This window comes from Phalacrocorax carbo, chromosome 1 (genome assembly GCF_963921805.1).
Source record: "Phalacrocorax carbo chromosome 1, bPhaCar2.1, whole genome shotgun sequence".
NCBI lineage: Eukaryota > Metazoa > Chordata > Aves > Suliformes > Phalacrocoracidae > Phalacrocorax > Phalacrocorax carbo.
The window spans coordinates 62,428,500-62,447,882 of NC_087513.1; positions in this window are offsets into that span (position 1 = coordinate 62,428,500).

The following is a 19,383-nucleotide window of genomic DNA, read 5'->3' on the forward strand; positions in this document are numbered from 1 at the left end:
TGGGAGCTGCCACGTTAGCTCGGGCCTGAGGCTGCTTCGTGTTAGAGTTCTGTCTCTGGTAAAAAGCAGTACTTTAACAGAAGGTGTGAGGAGTACTGCAGTGCTCCGGCACTCCCTTCTCCCACCACCAAGATTTTACTCCAGCTGTGAGCAGAGGTTGATGTTCAGTGCTAAATCACAAGTTTGTTAGTGCTTCCAAAAACATTTGCATTAATTCAGGGAGCTCTGGATATTCCTGCCTTGTGTTTGACTGTCTAACTTTGCTAATGCAGTACTGCTGTAGGGGAGTTCCATGGGCTAGGTCATTAGGAGGGAAACTAAGCAGAAAATTAAAATAATGTAGCCCATGCCATACAGAAAATGAGTGACAGAAAAAAGCTTAGCATAGGATGTGTCTCCACATACTTTTACTCATTTTGAGGAAGCAAGTTTAAATGGCTCTAAATTAAAATGCAGGTGGTTGGGTGAGGATGGATGTAGCATGAAACACCCAGTTTTATTTGGTTCGGTTTTTTTAAACTTGTTTAAGCCAGTGTCTTGACCTTAAACAAGTGGATTATTTTCTCATTCAGCCTGTTTCCCATTTTCAGGTAAATGGGTAGAAAGGAGAATTCTGAACAAACATTCACTTTGCAGTGGATTTTTTTTTGCATCAGACTTCATAGCTGGTACCCTCTGCCAGAAGGAATGAAATGGTAAATAATAGTATTCTCTGATTTAGGTAATACACTTCTTGCTTATCGAGCTTTTCTATGTTCTAGGATATGAGCTTGTACCTGAAAGCTGTCTAATCCATGTGAGGACGTGCTGTTCCCTCTGTACAAGGAATCCTTTTTTGTGCTTCATTATCACTTTCTGTCCTGGTCTGTGGAATCAGAACTTCTAGTAACATGGATGCTAGGCTTGGGACCAATATGTTACTGGAAAGAGCACGCATCTGAGTGCTGAAAAGGACGGGTCAGAAGAAGGGGTTCTGGGAGTAATTTTTTATGTTTATATGAGCAGGTTTTTTTATAGGTGATTACCATCAACTGTTCAATGAACCTTACCCTTTATGTCACTTGCAGTAGTGAGAACTTGAGCACACTTGAATTATCCTGCTGTGAAGAATTGGACAGTGGAAAAAACTTGTAAGGCCCATTTTAAATGACAACTCACCTAAGAACTGCGATTATCCTTTTTGCTTTCAGACAAACGCTCGCTAGTGTTCAGCTGACTCCATGCTCCCAACAGATTCCATAATCCTTGTGTGATTTCTTGTAGCACAGTTCACACTGTTTTTCAGGGGCATGGGGAATCCTTCCCCAGTGAGAGCTAAACTGTTCACAATGAACATCTTACGGTGTTGATTTCTCTATAGCACCTCCCGACACTCTTTGAAAAGGAATACTTTTGCACACGGAGATGATCCTTTGATCTTCTCGATCCAGTTTACCTACTTTTAAAGCAGAGTAGAAGTAGGGAGCGGGATGAACAGAGAAAACGAGGAGTATCGTTTTCTCAGTTGTTTCATCATTGGCTTTTTCCTCAGTGCAGTGCTTTTAGGGAACTGCCAAATAATAACAACGGAGATTTTTTCCAAGAAACCTTGAACAACATTGTCTTGTTTGCCTGGGCATCATCAGAAGCAAAGGGTGAAGTAGGCGGCAGCCAGCATTTTTGTAATAATGGATTAGGTGAAAAATGGTTCGTAATGCTTTATCATGTGTTTGGTGTGGTTTAGGGAACTGATGTCAAAGCTTGCCTGCCTGCACAAAAGCATGTATCGAGAAGATAATTTCAAAGCAGCTGAATACAGTTAAAGTATCATGGGGGGGTTATTATTAGTATTTTTCTTACTGTAACTTCTCTTCACCTCTGACTTGGCTTTCATGTCTGCCTCCTCTTCTTTGTAAACATTAGGCTTTGTTATTGTTCTTCCAGCCTTCTGGCATCTTTCAAACTTCGTTGAGTTGACCTATTACCATAGTTTAAAACCATGCAAGTCTCTCTTTTGAGCTCTTCCATTTATAGGATGACTCTGATAGCTTCTGCATAACATTGTAATTGTGGAAAGTGTTTCAGCCTGCTATGAAAACACCATCACTTTGTACATGTGTCTGTCCTTAGTTTTCCTCAACTTTCAGAATGTATTGGCTAGTTTTCAGTCGTGTTTTGGTAGGGGAGAGAGGAAGACATTTCAAAGATCAGGGTCCCTATGGGTTCGATGAAGGTAAGTTACTGGGCAAGAGAGAGATACTGTAATAGTATTTGAGCTGAAGAAAGGCTGCATCCTGGCTGAAGGCTCCTTAGATCCCAAGTGGTCAATATCAGCAAGAGTTGTTATAAAGTACCCATTTATGCTTTTCCTCTCAGGTTAGGCCCTTTCATCAGCCAGAAGCCTTTAGACCTCTCTGGTTACCGCCCTAACTCAATTCTGGATTCTCTTTATTCAGGCAATGGGTCAATCAGCAGAACACTGATAAATTGCCAGTGAGATTATAACCAGTGGTGACCAGTCTGCCCAGCAGCTAGAACCTGAGGTTCACTAAGCAGCATTTCCATTGTCTCCCAACAGATTTTTGCGAGCATAAGGCCATGGGCTGTAGCCCTGGTATAGGAAATGTACGTGTAGAGCTTGCGTCTTAGAAATCAAAGCCAGTCAGACACATGCTCGAGCTCCCTAGGAAATCAAATTCTGTTCATTTCCCTGAACTTCTTGCTGTAAGTGTACAGTTACCAGAAAACATTTCAAAATGTGACCAGCTTGGATGAAGAGAGATACCATGCTTTTGTGGTGACTGAAGCTTTGGCAGAGAGGACAGGAACAATAGGACAGTTCTCTTCGGGGATTATATTGTGCTCACAAGTGGGCCACGCTGTGCTAGTGTTGTGTAAGGCAGTCCTCAGAAAATCAGGTGGGAGTGCAAACTTTTCTTTTTGCCGTGTAAACAGAGTGGGTTGCGTAACCAAACTTGTCTTTCTCCTGTTCTGGACGTTTTTTTCCATTTCAGTTATTGTGTCTATATCATCATACATATCAGCACACATTGCACTAGCTGTTTTTTCCCGGACCTGTCTCTCCTGGGCATCATCCGTTTGCTCCATTACACGCTGTTGCCCTCCACAGGATTTCCAGGCATTAACAATGAGCCTCAGCCACCAGCAGCACAAAGTACAGCTACCCATCATCAGGCCCCAGCTGGCTGCTGCACGGTGTGTTGCTAATCTCACCTCTCCCGGGGACTGAATTGCTCAATCTTGCCCAAGTATTTGACACTGGATTCTTGCATCAGATGCCTTCACTAGGGCAGTGTGATAAGTAATGGACGCGCTGTCAGTAAGGAGGTTTGCCAGACTATATACAATGGGGCTCTGCTGACCCAATAACCTGACTTCAGGAGCCACGAGCCCCACCTTCCCCCACAAGGGCTTCCTTTCTCTTTTTTTAAAAGGGATTGTGGTATTGTTCTGTTAGCTTTTAGTACATCCCTGTTGGGCACCTTAACTACCCTGTTATTCGCACACTGAGCACAAAATCAAGCTACAGCCACAATTAATGTCACGCAATCAGTTCAGGTACTAGCCATGCAACTTTGAATGCCACACTTTGGCCGTTTTTCAGTGTGCATCCTTATTGTACGAGACTCCTTATCACACAGGAATCACCTGCCAAGAGTGCTATAAGAGAGAAACTTACGATCAGCAGTCATTTTGCTCATCCCTTCCAGGTTTCATGTGTGTCAGTTACAAGCAATTGTCCACTGATGCAGTTTATGTCCTATCTCCAATAACGCATGCACTTCGTACTTAGCTAGAAGATAGACAGCATTTCTGATTTTAGGTTTCCGTAGCAGATTAACTTCAGTGCCAGTCTTCACTTAATAGTTCTGCTTGATCTCTTTTTCTCTATCCTACATATGAAAACACAGTGAACTGGGAAGAAAAAAGCGTTCGTTGATGGTTACCTTGATTATGGACAGAGCCTTTACCCTTAGATTTTGAAATTTTTTATTATATAAGCTCTTCCGCTCCACAAAAAAAATGCATCCACACATACACGTTCTCGCATGCACGCTCCTAACTTCCCAACATGTTTACATTTTTAGTTCCAATTTGCAACACTTCATCTGTTCCTGAGCAGTGCACATTCTTTATTTATGTCCAAGACCCAAGCAAACAAAATTCCTTCAAACATCTTTCTGAATTAGTGAAGAGATGACAGTGAAAAAAGGCAAAACAATTAAATTCTCTCCCACTTAAATGAAAATTTTACTGAGGCTTGTTTTGTTACATAGTGTTATAGTGAAAACAGATGATATTTGAAACTTGGCTTTGAAGCAAGCCTCCCTTCAGCCTCCACAGGCAACCAGACATTCCCCCTCTGCACATCATTTCCAACAGCTCTTTAGTGCAAAATATTTCCGTGTTTATCCTCCAGACAAATTACAATTGCCGATCTTAAGTCATTTGCGTACTAAGAAAATGATGTGTTGTCAACCCCAAATCCCACTCTTCTTTATAAATCCTTTCTTTCATAAATAATGAAATGAAACAAAGAGGGAATTCACTGCATTTCTTTCTTTGCTTTTAAAATATTAGGATGGCTTCAGTGGAACCGGTTCATCAGTGGAAAATGCAGTGAGCAGCATATACAATTACCCTACGTAGCCTGACCCCAGAGTGCTCTGGTAGCTTACGTATTGCCCAGGCAGAGGGAGCTGAGGTGCAGCAGCACTGGCTGACACTAGAAGAGCAGATATTGGATATACCTCCCTTAATCTGTGTCCTTTACAAAATGACCGTGAACAATTTATCAAAATGTTTAGCTTGTTTTGATAGCTGGACTAAATTGTAAACAAATGGTAACCACATGTTATTTACGGCAGAATAATTTTGCTTTGTTTGGTTTTATGACAGCATTTACACAGTATTTTATGCAACCTTAGTGACCTACATAAGGTTTTCGTCTACAAGTTACACTTGTTTTTTTGAAAAACCAAATAATTAACAAAATAGATGATGGCAGGATTTGTTTTTAACCATAGCAGCTAGTAATTTGATGGAAAAAGAACAGTAAAACTTCTTTGGTGTTTTCAGAGATCAGAAGTTCTCTTTTCTGCTGTTCCAAAGGCCTTTAAAAATATTTGGGCTTGTTGTTGAAGTTCATTAAGTCATGAAGCGGTAGCAATACACATTACCATCCTAATTTCAACCAAGTTCCTTAATTCCTGGCTTCTCCTCACCTTGCTCTGAAGTGTTTTTTCTTTGGTTTACTGTTTTCTGTTTCTCAAGATTTGGGAAGAGGGGGGAACATTGTGATGAAACCTCCTGTAAAATCACTGCAACCATTACACCACAGTTACAGCTCTGGTCTCTTTGCCTTTTGGCACAAGCCAAGATCAGATGGTTCTAGATCAGCAAAGAAATGGGGAAGGGAAAGCCACATAAAAGCTTTTCTCCTCCCTAGCACTTCCATTCAGGAGTCCCAGAGGGAAGTCACAAATACATTAGGTCAGCCTTACAAAAACCATTCTTTAACAAAACACAAGTGAAAAAAACACTCAAACCCCAAAACACTAGGGCGTGCAATATCGGAATTATTTCATACTAATGTTGGAAAAGTAGTAGCTGAATAATTTTGTGGCTTGGTTGTTGTTTTCAAGACAGTTTTGTAAAGTTGCATGAGAGGGAGCAGAAACCTCTTGGTTAGGATTTGTAAATAGAAAACATCCTAAGGCTGCTGTCCCTTTCCTCTTCTCTTGGATCATTACTCTCAGGAAGCCACCTGTAATTCTCTTTGTAAATGGTCTGTGCTGCATATGAAAGAAGGAAGGAAGAAAGGAAAAAAAAACGACAGAAAACAAAAAAAAAAAAAACAAATTTGGTGAACAGAACACAAAAAAGTAAGTATTTTTGAAAATGTTTAATTTTTCAGGAGGGATGTCTCCAGTTTTTGGTTCTCTGGTACGTGGGGAGGGGAAAGTTGCAGCAGCTCTAAGCTCTATCAGCTCCATTTTACTGCCAAGATGACATAGTTACATGTGAACTGCAAATATAAGAAACACCAGTGCTAGTATTTCTCAGTGTTGCCCTATGATTTTTCTATGTTATATGCACAGGCTTTTTCAGTGAAAGGCAAAGGATTAAATCATTAACAAAGACTTTCTTTTCCCCGTAGTTAAATCAGTCACTGAGATTAAAGAAAAGCAAAAATTAAGGAATGTGACTTAAGAGTCCCTTTCACTCTACTATCCAGTTTAGTGTCTTGACTTACAGGCTGTCATATTTTTCATTCCTTCTAAGCCCTTTCTGCATGACATTCATTTGCATAAACAATCCCATGGCAATAGGAGTAATATTTGAGTGTCTAAACCAGAGCGTTCATCCATATTTCCCAAAAGTATGTCAGCTCTGAGTGCAACTGGTCAAGATGCCACTTGAAATTCCTGCATGCTTTCTTACACTGTGATGGTGAAGCAGAAGCTTGAGTAATTTTTAGCTCATGTTTCTTTCCTTGGAGTCACTGGAGCTCCCAGAGAGGAAAGACTGATCTTCTGCTCCCTTTGCTTCCTCTAGCTCCTTCATGATGCCTTGGTGACTTGCCCAGTCCCCGCTTCCCATGCTTCTCCTCATTCTCCACGTCCATTTCTTGCAAAATGGCACAGAAGTATTTATAAAAGTTTCAGAGCCACTTAGAGCAGATTTTTAGACCTGCCACATTGCAGCCATTGGGGCAAAATATTCCAGACCAGGTGCCCTTCTTGGGATGATTTGTTTCTGAAAAGTTTTATTTAAAATGTCTTCTTGAGAAAGCTAGGAAGAAAAAATCAGTTCCTTTTTACAGTATTTTTACAAAATAGTATTTTTGAGAAGCTTCAGTGTCCTTGCATTTATATCAGAGGGGAAGATTTTGTCAGGGAGCAGCAAGGGCAGGTTCTCTTCCCCTGAGGGGGGGTGAGACGGGAGCTGAGGCTGGTGGCAAGGCAGGAGCAGGGCACAGAGCTGGCCAGCATGGGCACAGTCCCACAGACCTCGGGCAAGGTGAGCAGAGAGGGTCCAAGTGACAGGAGCCAAGTTTGACCAAGAGTCCAGATCACCAGGCAAGTCTGTAGTGATGAGACAGGTCTGAGGTAAGGCTGAGTTTACAATTCAGGATCAGGTCCAGAGACAAGCACCCTGGTCATTACACAGTCCAGTGATCACCAAGCATGATTGTAGTGGGGAGGAAAGTCTGAAGTCAAGTTAGAAAATCAGATCTGAGGGTTTTCTCAAAGAGCTTCAAGGCGGTGATTGGCCTCCTCAATCATCCCTCTCCTCCCAGTAAGGTCCAGCCCCACAGGAACTTTACAGCTTTCAGTAAAATCTTTGCTGGCCCATTTCCCCTTTGTGCTGAGTGGGGACAGTGCCCCTGGTAGCACCCAGCCTGGCCCCACAACACACCGGAGCAGGTAGGATGCAGGACCTGCACAGCAGCCCACGGTAGGGCTTCCTCTGGCGATTTCTGCCTCAACATTTTCTGTTGAGCCCCCCACAGCTTAAAAACATCAGAACACCATGTGCAAAAACCGTGAAAGTAATGGCTACCCTGCACCGTTGTCCAGGAAAGATAATGAAATGGGAAGCTCCCTAAGGAAATACAGAGCATAACTGCAAAATTGAAACACAAATGGCAATACACTTGCAGAGGAGGCTCAAATTGTTCTGTTGCACAGGTAGCTTTAAAACTGACAATTTACAGCTTGCATGTTTATGGGAAAAAACGGATAATGGTTGCAAATCCCAGATTGGCTTGAAATTTTAATACGTATAAGCAGCAGAGACTTAGAGAAAGGGGTTGACTCATTCTTCTTGTGTGGGGAAGGATAGTGTGGAAAAGATACCAAATAACACCTAATAAAAAATAGGCAGTGGTGCATATAAATTAGATGTTGGGAAGAGGTCTGGTAAAACTTTATTTTTTGGCACTAATAGCACACACCGAAAGACTCTGGATATTGGAGGGGTTTCTTGAAAGAAAACTGAAAACTCCAATTGTAATAAAAGGAAATAGTTTTCTGACAGAGCAGTAAAAAGGTGCAACAACAGATGCCCTGATAAACATACCCGGTTGCCACAGGCACCTATAACGCATCCTCTAAACACGTTTTTTTGGCTGGTGAACTGGAAGAATGGGCAAATCTAGGATTAAAGAAAATTGTATCCCACTTCTAATGTCTGGAGAATGCCTAAATGGTATAAATTGTGTATTTTGGCCACCCCCGAATATATAGGCAGGCACTTGAGGAAATGAGTTAGAACTGCATTTCCTCAGAGTCAAAACTCAGTTGCAGCCTCCAGTAAACTTGTATTTTTCCATGGTTAGTGACTTGGATTCCTAATAAGAAAAAAAGATAGTAGCAAATAAAAAACCACAGAAGTGGTGACGTACATCCCATACGGTAGCAGGTTTTCTCTAATTGGTTGGGTGGAACCACAGAGATACTAAAAGTTCGTTTTTCCCTGAAAACAAAACACACAAACAAACAAACAAGCGATCTAGTAAAACGGCAGGCAGTATGACTCTGCGTCTTTCGTTTGAGCGTTGGGGGGGGGCAGTAGCTTAAATTCCACAAATGCAAAAGTCTTCATCTATGTTTGTGTAGATATTTTGTGTTCAGCAAGTGAGTTCAATTTATCTGACAAAGTGAACGTTTGAAAGATTTAATAGAAAGATCTGGAAAGAACATTTTTTAAACTAGTTTTCTGTTTCTGATTTTTAAAGACTTCTAAGTACTTGGAAGGAGGTATAATTGGTTTGTATGAAACTTTAAAACAATTATTTTGGTCACATTTGGAATATTACAAATCTTTATGGTCAGCCAGAAATATTTGTGTAAAGCTGCTAAGATTGCCTTAAAGAAGATATGATGTATTTTGCTCTTTTTATGTTATACTGTGAGGTGTTTTGGCTTTCTTTTTCATCCCAATCCTGCACTGAATTAGAAAATAGGAGTGAAGAGGCTCCTATTTGTTCTACATATGTAGCTTTTTAGATTAATTCATACTTAGTCTAGAAGGATTTTATTACCAAAGAGGAACGGAATGATCAAGAGAACCCATACTTTGTCTCATATTCAAAACATGCATATAGGAAATATCAAGTTACATGGTTTTTCCTATTTGAAAAGCCATAAGTCTTTCTGGTCTTTACTAACACCATCAATATAATATCTGTAACATCTGCTTATTAATTTCCCTAGCATCCTTGCAGTAAAAAGACTTGTACTTGCAAAAGGGTGGATTGAATTGCAAGCTAGAAGTCATTTCTGATTGACAAAGTTCTACTGACCATTGCGTTCATTCCTTTTCTTGTCTACATAGAAGATTAGAAGATTTGTGCACGTGGGAGAGAAGGACCCAAGGAAAAAGTGGGACTATGTAACAGTGTGTTGCAGAGAGGAACTTTTTGGTTTTTGACATCACTTGCTCTGATCATATACTCATCATGGCAAGACAAAAAGAGAGAGAGCAACTGAGGCCAGCATCATAAATGTTCTTTAAGGTCCCCAATAGGTGTGGGTAGAGCAGAAAATATGAGAAAACCTTTGTCCCACATCATTACCTGTGTATGTGTGGTCAAAGGGTGACTGCTCCAAAAATTTGCTTGGCATCACCTGCTTTGAAATAACAAGTATAATAATGTTTAAACTGGTGCAAAAGCACAGACGCGCTACCTAAATAGAAATTATCACATCTGACTGCTTCAAAACAATTAGGCAAACATATGATAAAATATGAAATTCTAAATATGACAAGAGGCAGGAGCTTTTCTGCTGTCAGATCATTGTAAGGAACTTTAAAAAGATTTAATGTTAAATTTTCAGTTTTGTTTTCCTTAGATGTCCTGACTTGGCAGCATTCAGTTCCAAAAGTGTCTGGTTTTGGTACAAATGACTCATAAATAAAAACTTACTGTAGAGTCTTTAAAGCTGGCGCATAGTTTTCCACAAAGCAAAATCAGGAGGAACTTATTCTCAAAGTGGTAATACAAATACTAGAGTAAAAACACAGGGTGACTGGGGGGAGTGGGATGCAAGAGAGTTAATCACCTTAGTGCAGAAAGCTAAATTTAAAAGGTGGGGGTTTTTTCCTTCTTTTTTTTTTTTTTTTTTGCTTCTTTATTGCTCTTTTAAAGGAAAACTGTCCAAAAGTGCTCAAAAATCACATTCGGTCCAAACTACTTCAATATTTGAAATATTTGCATTCCTTCATTACTGCTTGAATCACAGATACAAACCTTGGATCAAGGTCACCTGTAGCGAGAGATGCCAACAGAAATGTGGCAGACTAGTCAGTGAGAAAGCTTTAGTGATAGGAAGAGAGTCAGATTTTGCTGCTTTATAATAATAAATGAGGACTGAAAACAAGCCTTTGTATAATTTCAGATTTTCCACATTTCAGACCTTTCCAGCCAGTTTATGGTTCCTGCACTCTGCTTTCTGCTAAAAATAACAATAATTACCTCCCACTGATTTTGATCCACCAAAGGCAGGAAAAGTCAGAGTCCTCCTGCAGGCAGGCTGCAGGGAGTTGCCAGAGTTTTAGCTGCCATTTGGTCTAACTTGCTGAGAACAGAGCTGTACCTGAGATTTATAGTGGAGTCGTGCTACTTAACCAGGCTGAGCATTGTCAGCAAGACACCAAAAACTGAGCAAGCAGGAACAAGAATGGGAGGGTACAGGGGAAATATTCTCTTGCACACCAAGATTATTGTAGTGACGAACTGAAGTTAGGATGAGGGCAGCGGTAAAGACGACTGGCTTTTTTTTCATGGTGTACTGCAATGGCCCCTATTCGGGATTTTGTCTCCCTTGTGCTCAGCTTTCACAAATGGCACAAGCCTTTCTGCCAGCCGGGAGCCCGCAGGTGTCTGTCCCAGCCTCCATTTTATAGGAGCCCGCTGGAGGCAAACGCACGTAGCCCTCCGTCTGTCTCACAGTGGGCTGCCCTTTTCTCTGGTTCTCATCAGCTGCTGCTGCTGGCCATTCATGTTTTCTGCTTCTTTAAAACCACAGCTGAAACCTTGTTTTGGTGAGCTACGATAAAGTAAATGTAGCATGGTTCCATCCTTCCTGCCGCTGTTAGGCTGGGAGACATGGAAATACATGTCCTCCTTCATGTGCCGGCAGATCTTTGGAAAATAACCTCAACGCCCTCTAACTTGAAAAAGGCAAGTATTCAGAGAGCAAATTCTCTTTCCAGACAAATGGAGTGAATAACTCCAATTCTCATTTGATTTCAGTTTTATATTTACTGATCTGTCGGCATATTAACATTTTGGAAATATGCTATGTAAACGTTCACTGAAATTTTTAAAGAAATTATGTTGACAGTGCAAAATAAAGCCTGTTTTCTCCAGGTAAAGCATTAGTCACCCTTGAAAAACTTGTCTTATTTCTAAATTTCCTGTAGGCACTTTGCAATAGCCAATTACATAGTGAGGACAAAAATATACACTTCCTAAAGTACATGCTGGAAACCAAGCTCATTGTAATACCTAAATGGCTGCAGAAAGGATTTGTTTTTCTGAAAAAGAATTGAGAGAAAAATTATTCCAAGTCAGTAACAATTTAAAAAGATAAAGCAATGAACTATTGTCAACCTTCAGATTTTGTCTGCCAGGAGGCCGGAGCATTGGTGGCTCTGAGGATTGCTGTGGATGACTAGTGGTCCACAAACTCTGCTTGGGAATCACTTTTCCAAACCGTAACTGAAATTATGACAACTTATAACTCCAATTTGGCTTCTGTATGAAAGGCAGAAATAAGATATCACTGTGCAATTATTCATGTGTTGTTTGGTTTGGGTTTTTTTTTTGTGTGTGTCCAAGGACAACTGACATTCTGGTTGATTCCCTGATGAAGGATTGTGAAGGAGTGCAGTGTCTGCAGCTAAGGCTAGGTATCGATTTACTTGGATGTGGAAATACTGATGGACTTGACTTTCCTTTGAAACCTGAAGAATGCTAAGTCAGCATTGTGACAGCTGTGCCTCTGCTCACGTTTTGAACAAACTTTGTTTTGGATTCCTGAGCCTGACTGCTTCATAGCTTTATATTTATTTTACACTTTAAAGTTCATGTTACAAGATAGGTGCTCCTGCCTCTTTTTTCTCCATTTTGTTATAAATAAACAAATCTCAGCATCATATGAAGTTCATGGAGTTAACAGTTTGATTTTCTTCATTGGTTTGGCCTGCCTCCAGAAAAGAGATAAATACTTTTTTTTTTAAGTTCTTGGTTTTAGGTGTATTCTTTCAGAATGAATGGACTTTCCTGCCCAGGCTGTTGCCATTTGTTCCTCAAAAAGCCCAGAGTAATTCCTGTAAAGACAGCTTTTGTCTTTCATCTCATGAGGTGTAGCCTGGTGTATGGATAATTAAGGATAGTGGTAACACTCCAAACTCCCAAACTCCCAGGGAAGACCTTCCTTGGCTTTAATAATTAATAATTGTACTAATATAGTACTTTTCTAGTCTAATTGAATTCTGGTGACCAAGGGTGTAGATTTTCATAAGAAAAGTTTGTCACCTGTCTTTGCTTGCTTCATTGTGAATTGCTGCAAGAGCAAAAGGGTCGGTACTGTATTACATTACATGTAACATAGCCAGGGAGAATTTCTTCATTGCTACTTCCACCCTTGTGCAGTAAAACTGGAAGACCTGTTTTCTGAATGAAGGTGTTTGTTAGTTACTTTCTTCACAGGTGATGCCCTGTGCTTCATGAACCTGCACGGCAAATGTGCACTCCATTATGAAACTGCAAGAAACCTTATGTGCTGGGTAAGAGAGAGATGCAGCTGTACTCTTTGGGATGCCCTCTTAAATATAGGCCCATGTGCTCAGCAGCCTTTAAGGGCTTCTTCCACGTGAATATTGAAGCCTTGCTGCCCTGCATATCTCTACAAGACAGGAACTAGCAGCTTTGGTCCAGGCACATTAAAAAAATTTCCTAACCTAATATAATCACAGCATAAGTCCCGGGTGTTAACTTTTGCCATCATATCTGATGAATGCTTGATTTTTGGCTACCTGTTCCCTAGGTTTTTGCCCCCATCTAGCATAAAATAATTTTAAATACAGGACTGATACCAAAAAAAAAAAAAAAAAAAAAAAAGGGATAAAACAACCATTTGGAGACCACTTCCTGAAAACCAAAACAAACACCTACTGATTAGACTACATCAGATGGAGGAGCATCAGTCATTCAAAAGGATATTACGCAAAGGATAGCTTTGAAACTTTCCATTTAGCACTTATTGTTTCATCTGGACGCATCATCCAGATCACATTTAGATAGTTCTGATTGCTACCTAATGAGGTAAGATATGTTTTTTGACACTATTCCAACAGCCACGTCAAAGATGAGGTCACATATGCAGACTGGACTGATGAAGACAGCTGTCCAAGACTACTACATCTTCAGCCTTAAGAATGCTGAAAACTTAGCCTGCCAAGTCTGCTGGGCATTTCGACACTGTTGCCATAAAGGTATCAGCAAACTCTTTTGTGAAGCCTGTAGTTTTTGGCAGAGGGTAAATGAGCACAAAATTTATGTTAGCTTTGGCTTTGGGTTCTCTTGCAAATGAACACGTTTTTATCAGTCTTGCTTTACATGAAGCACCATTTCTGGGTAAGAGATTAAAGATTATGACAAATGGAGTGCCAGTTGTAATCTCCTGATTAACCCAGTGTATCAAGGTGGATAGCCCGAGGCACTTGGTGCCTTCCAACCTGAGCTCTCTGATACCCTTAATGTTATGTCATTGTATAGTACAGGTAGTTATTTCTTTTCAGGAGAAGCTAATTTTTATCTGTTGTTTCACAGCAGTGCATGGAACTCATGGCCAGTCATTGAACCATACCTAGGCTCAGCTACAAGCATGTAGGTATTTGTAGAACTGAGGACAAAATTTAGTTAATGCATTCAACCGCTGGACAGGTGATGACGAGCAGGAAACAGCAGTTATACAGACCAGCCCACCAGTAACGTGCGTGCTGAGTATTTCAATAGTCAGTCGATAAAAGTGGTATTGGTTACCACTGCTGTTTACCTGCCTCACAAGTTACTGTCAACCAAAAATAGTAAGCAGGGGGGGTACATGGTTCTGCAAATGGTTCTTAAAGGCCTTTTCAAGGTAGTTAACGCTGAGCAGATAAGCATGACAGGAACAGAATGTCATTTAAATCTAAGCAGAGTGGAAAGATTCCACAGGATTTTGATGATGTTGAAGGAGTCCTCTCATAAACAGCCTTCTTAACACAGCAGCTACCATGTGGCATGTTAGGAGATCGTGTTTTCCTCCTGAGGCCAAATTTAAGCACCCTCAGCCTCTACTCCTCCTCTCCAATGAATCTGAAAAGGGCGACTGCTGCGTAGCCCACTGCTCAGTCTGGTTCTTCATCTGTCATAATTGCACCATTATCACCCATAAGGAACCCATTAATGTGGAAAAGGTTTTGAAACCAAAGCCTCTCTTTTCAGAGCCCTGATCTAGGAATGCTTTAAGGGTATATGCCAGCTCAAGAATCAGATTCATTTTGGTTCTGGGAATCAAACCACAGCCTCTGAAAAACAATGGAATTCATGGCTTGTTCCAGAAAGTTAAGCAACAGCCGCAGCTTTTTGCTAAAAGGAGGCTAATAAGGTTTGATGTAACATCAGAGAAGCTAATTCAGATCTAATAACAATACTTGTTTTTTGAACACTTTAGCCTTAACACAAACAATTTCTCACTTCATAATTTTCCTTCCTAGGACCTTCTTTTGGAATATCCTACAGGCAGATGTCCTACTTAACAGGAGACCCCTCATATTCTGCCAATTTCCAGCTACGTTTAAGCATTTACTGATTGAGAACATTTCAACCATTAGGCAAAGAATCCTCTCTTTCTGTGTGGCATGCCAGATGTCAACTGCAATGTCATCTGCACAAAGACATGCTGTCTTAAGGCTACCTGGGCGGTAGTATGATGGGCTTAGTCATTTCTGCCTTATTTGAAACAGCACTGTCCCTATTTAGAGGTAGATGTTAGGAAATAATGAGCTGTGTACAAAGCAGCATGTTATGCACAGAACTGAGTGGCAGAGGAAAACTAGTTTACACAGCACCAGCAGAAGAATTACCATGAACAATATGGAGCATCAAAAGCAGCAGCAAACACAAAATGATCTCGAGGGAATGGACATTTCAGAATGTGATTGGATTTGTATTTCAAGTTTAAGAGGATTCATTACAAAAACATTTGCTCCCATCACTGTAAATGTAGATGCAAGAAGTAGCCAGCTACTCTGACCTTTATAAGCAGCCAGGAAATAACATAAGCCTAAATCATTCCAGTTTGTTCTAGGATCTTAAATTGCAGTTCTGATAAGGGGTGGTAGCTAAGTGGGTGGGGGAAAGATGACACAGATTGGTATCTTTTAAAAAGAAGCAGGTTTAAAAACAAAGTAAAAAAATACTGGGGGAAAAATGTGACAAAAACGACTAGGTTTCCTGAAAGGAACTTGCACTGGAATTCATATCCTGTTTACAATATCTGCTGTAAACTTCAGCCTCTATAGCTCCCTGTTTGTACCCTGCACTGGTCTGGTGTAGCTGTACATGGCTGAAACAAAGCTAGCTCTGTGTGCCTGTTCATGCACAGTGCTGGAAAGAACACAAGCTGTAAATGAAGTTGTTTTAAGAACAGGTTTTGTGATTGTACTTTAATTATGAGTGAATCAGCTGGTCTCTGTTCAAGTTTGTACAAATCTGAGATGAGTAAGTTGGTTAAAAAAATATTTTTAAATCCTAGGAAGTTAAAGGCACTGAAGTGGCCATAAATAAACGTTGAAGAGTAAAACTAGATGTTGAAAAACAGACTCCCCAGATATGTTGGACAATAGCCTACAAAAGCCTTCAAAAGAATTTTCTTCAAAACACTATGAAAGTTAACAGGAAACACTCTATAGGAGATTTCATTATAATTATAAAGATGTTGTTTGGCACTTTCTGAATACCGTGTTCCCTTGTTTAAAGAAAACGATACTGAAAATTCACAATAGGCCAAAAAAAAAATTATCAGGACAGCAGCAAACATATGCTAAGAAGTGAATTCAGATTAGCAATATTTTACGTTAAACAATGGTTTAGCGGTAGACTAACAGAACTACCTCCTGTGCAGAATGTTTAGGAGAGGAGAATTCACTCCGTAGGTTTGGTTGGATGAAGTATGACAGCACATTTGATTGATCCTAATGCAGCCCAGTATAAACACAGGTAAGAAAAGCCATCTCCACCCTTTTCTGCTGCCTATATCCTTCTTCTGATTGTCAACAGATGTTTTAAGACTTCATTACTTATTATTTGACGGGTCGTCATTTACCTTGTGGCTCTTCCAGTTGCATCAGCATAGCTCTCTTCCCTTTCCTCCTCCCCAGATCAGTACTGGTCCATTAGACTCACCAGAGGTTTGTAGTTCTATATCTGTTTTATTTCCAATTTCACTGTTTTTATTTCCCTTTTTTTTTTTAATTTTATTTTATTGTTTTAATTTTCAGTGATGAGCATGAGGCTTCTGACTTAGGTTTCTGTTTTCCCATCTTGTGGTATGTTTCATTTCAGAGGCTCTGCTCCTCTTCTAGTTCTGTCATTTTGCTGGCAAAAAACTCTCCTGTGTTCCCTATGAGACTGCCAAACAAGCTGGTGTCTTCCCACCAGAAGCTACATGGGGACCTTTACAAGCAAGCACAATCTCCTGTCATCCCAAATTCTACACTGAAAATCCACAGACAGGAGAAATCCTCCTGGCTCTGTCTCCTCGACCGATCCACTGCCACCTGTGAGCAGGTACCTCTTCTCCAGGTCCTGTGACTGCAGTTACAATATATCTTTGCTCCTAAGAAACCTACCAAGGTGTTGATCCTCAGTATCTGGAAACTGGAGAAAAATTTTATGTGCTGCCATTTAATGTAATTGATTGTCTATTCATTACAGGATAATAAAGAGTTCTTTATGTTTTTCTTATTTCCACTAAGGCCAGTGACAAGTGGCATGTTAATTTCCACAGGCTTTGAGGCAAACTCCTGTAGTCCTACCTTTTCTTTTATAGGGGCTCTCCTCTTTCTTATCTGTTCTCTCAGCTTCTAAACCTTAGACCTGGTTCTGAGTCTGCATGTCTTGAGAGTAACTGACAAAACTGACAAAAATTCAGGAGAACTGCTGATTCTGTCATAAAGTTACATAATTTAGTATTCCGGATCTCCATCTCCAGCTCCCCCTGAAGAAAATTGAGAGCTCGTTAATTCCCGTTTTGCCATGCCATGTAAGGGCTGTCATGATTTATGGGATGCTTTCAATAACGCACGCAGGACATTTCTAGGATTTCGGTTTCCGAAATTTCTGTTTTTGCAAACCCCAGAGGTATGCGCAAAGGCAGTGTTTCTATTCTTTCTAGAAATCTGGGAAAGACTTATCTGTCCCCAGTCCTGAGTTGAATGCTTGATGCACAGTGCTTTCTGCTCGCTGAATTTAACTGGGTGGTGTGAGAGTCAACCCCCTTTCATCCTTCACCCCCTACTCAGGAAGACTCAGCAGTCTGCATTTTTGCTCCAGAAATTGTTTTTTATTTGTCTGTTTGTGCATTTTTCCATATTGAATTTTTATCTGACAGTGTAATGAACAGTTTCCAACCCTGTCTTTCTTTAGTTTCCTCTCACTCCTCTTTAGTCCTAACATTGTTAAATATTTTTGCAACCAGAAGGTATTTTTGGAGTGAATATACTGCCATGACTCTCTGTTTTCAATGGCAACGCTCAGTTCTGGCTGCCATGAGCAGACACAAGATGCCATGTAAAACTGCAAGTTGATTTTTTAAAAAATCTGATTATATAATGTTGTACCATTCCTTTTGGTTGAAATTCCAGGAAAGTAGCAATAGGGATTTTGTATTGCCTACCCTAAACAGCAAGCATGTTTTAAATTCAGTTCAACACTAAAAAGCTATGCTAACACAATAATAATGTTCAAATTTTAAAGCTGTTTGGCAAGGAAGGATACTGAAAAAAATGTCAGCTTCACCCTTTGACAGCACTGGCAATCACCCTTTAAAATCTGCTATAATACTATAATTACCCTGAATATTTGGTTTAAACACTTTTAAGCTAACTAGCCATGCCAGCTGTAGGCAGGATCTCAGCTGAGAGTTGATTTTGGTCAGCAGTCAGGTCAGAGGGCACCCATGACTTACTACCTGCATATGTTTAAATTCCCCAGACATCGGACTGGGACCACAAAATGGAGGAAAGTAAGGCTAGTTTGTTGACTGTCATGAAGAAAGATGTTTTCTGGAATAGAATCATAGAAACCACATCCTAATACTAACATACTAGGAGAGCTGTTTGCCAACACAATTTGTGTGAATTGAGTATTAGGTAACACAGAAGGACAGAGGACAAAGGGAGAAATAAGAAATGGCGCCATCTCCGTGCCCCCAAAACCAAGAGGAAGCCATGCCAATGGAAAGCTTCCACACTCCTGAGAAAATGAGTGTTTGCTGAAGCCTGGCTCCTGGTTCATCTGTTGCTTCTGACTGTTACAGCTACCTGGTGACTTCTCAGATCTTTCCACAGTGCCATGAACTTTACACAGAATAGCTTTTGCACTGAATTTTGAATAAATGTTAGTAGAGGCTTAATCAAAACTACATCCTTTTGCAATCTGTGGTATTGGTTCTGATACCTCAGCTCTAAACACTTCTCTTTGAACACTCCGTTTCCGTTTCTTCCATAAGAAAACAGGCTGGCTTTAAGGAGCAAGAACAGAACAGGCAGAGAGTCTTAGAGCTTGATGTCTCCTTCAAACTGCTTACAGAGAAATAACTTATTTTCCAGATTCATCCCTGAGGTTATTCTGCTGACTCCAGAAGCTCTCCAGGAAACATCTCCAGGCCCTATGAACAACATATGCACTTGGTAAGCAGAGCAAAAAATGCTAACAATTAAAGCCAGTAAAAGGCTTGTAATCTGATTTTAGTTGACTAAAGGTAAGAAGATCCCTTTTCCTGCAGATGAAGTTTCTTATCTCCTGTTGAATTTGGATCTCCAAAGATTAAATAGCTGCCTATAAGAACAGAGGAGTTCAGGAGGAATTTTTGAACATTATATTTTTGCTGTAAGATCAAGAGCTATGGTCAAAATAATTTCTAAGCAGTAAAGGCAAGATTTCACATGTAATCCTAGTGAAAGTTCAAATCTGTACAGAATTCTATTTATAACTTTTTAAAGGAAAAAAGCCTACAAATTATTTTACTATGACAAACTATCCCGGGAAAGAAATTACCAATTGTATAAAATAATAATGATGGTAACCCCAAAATACCAGTT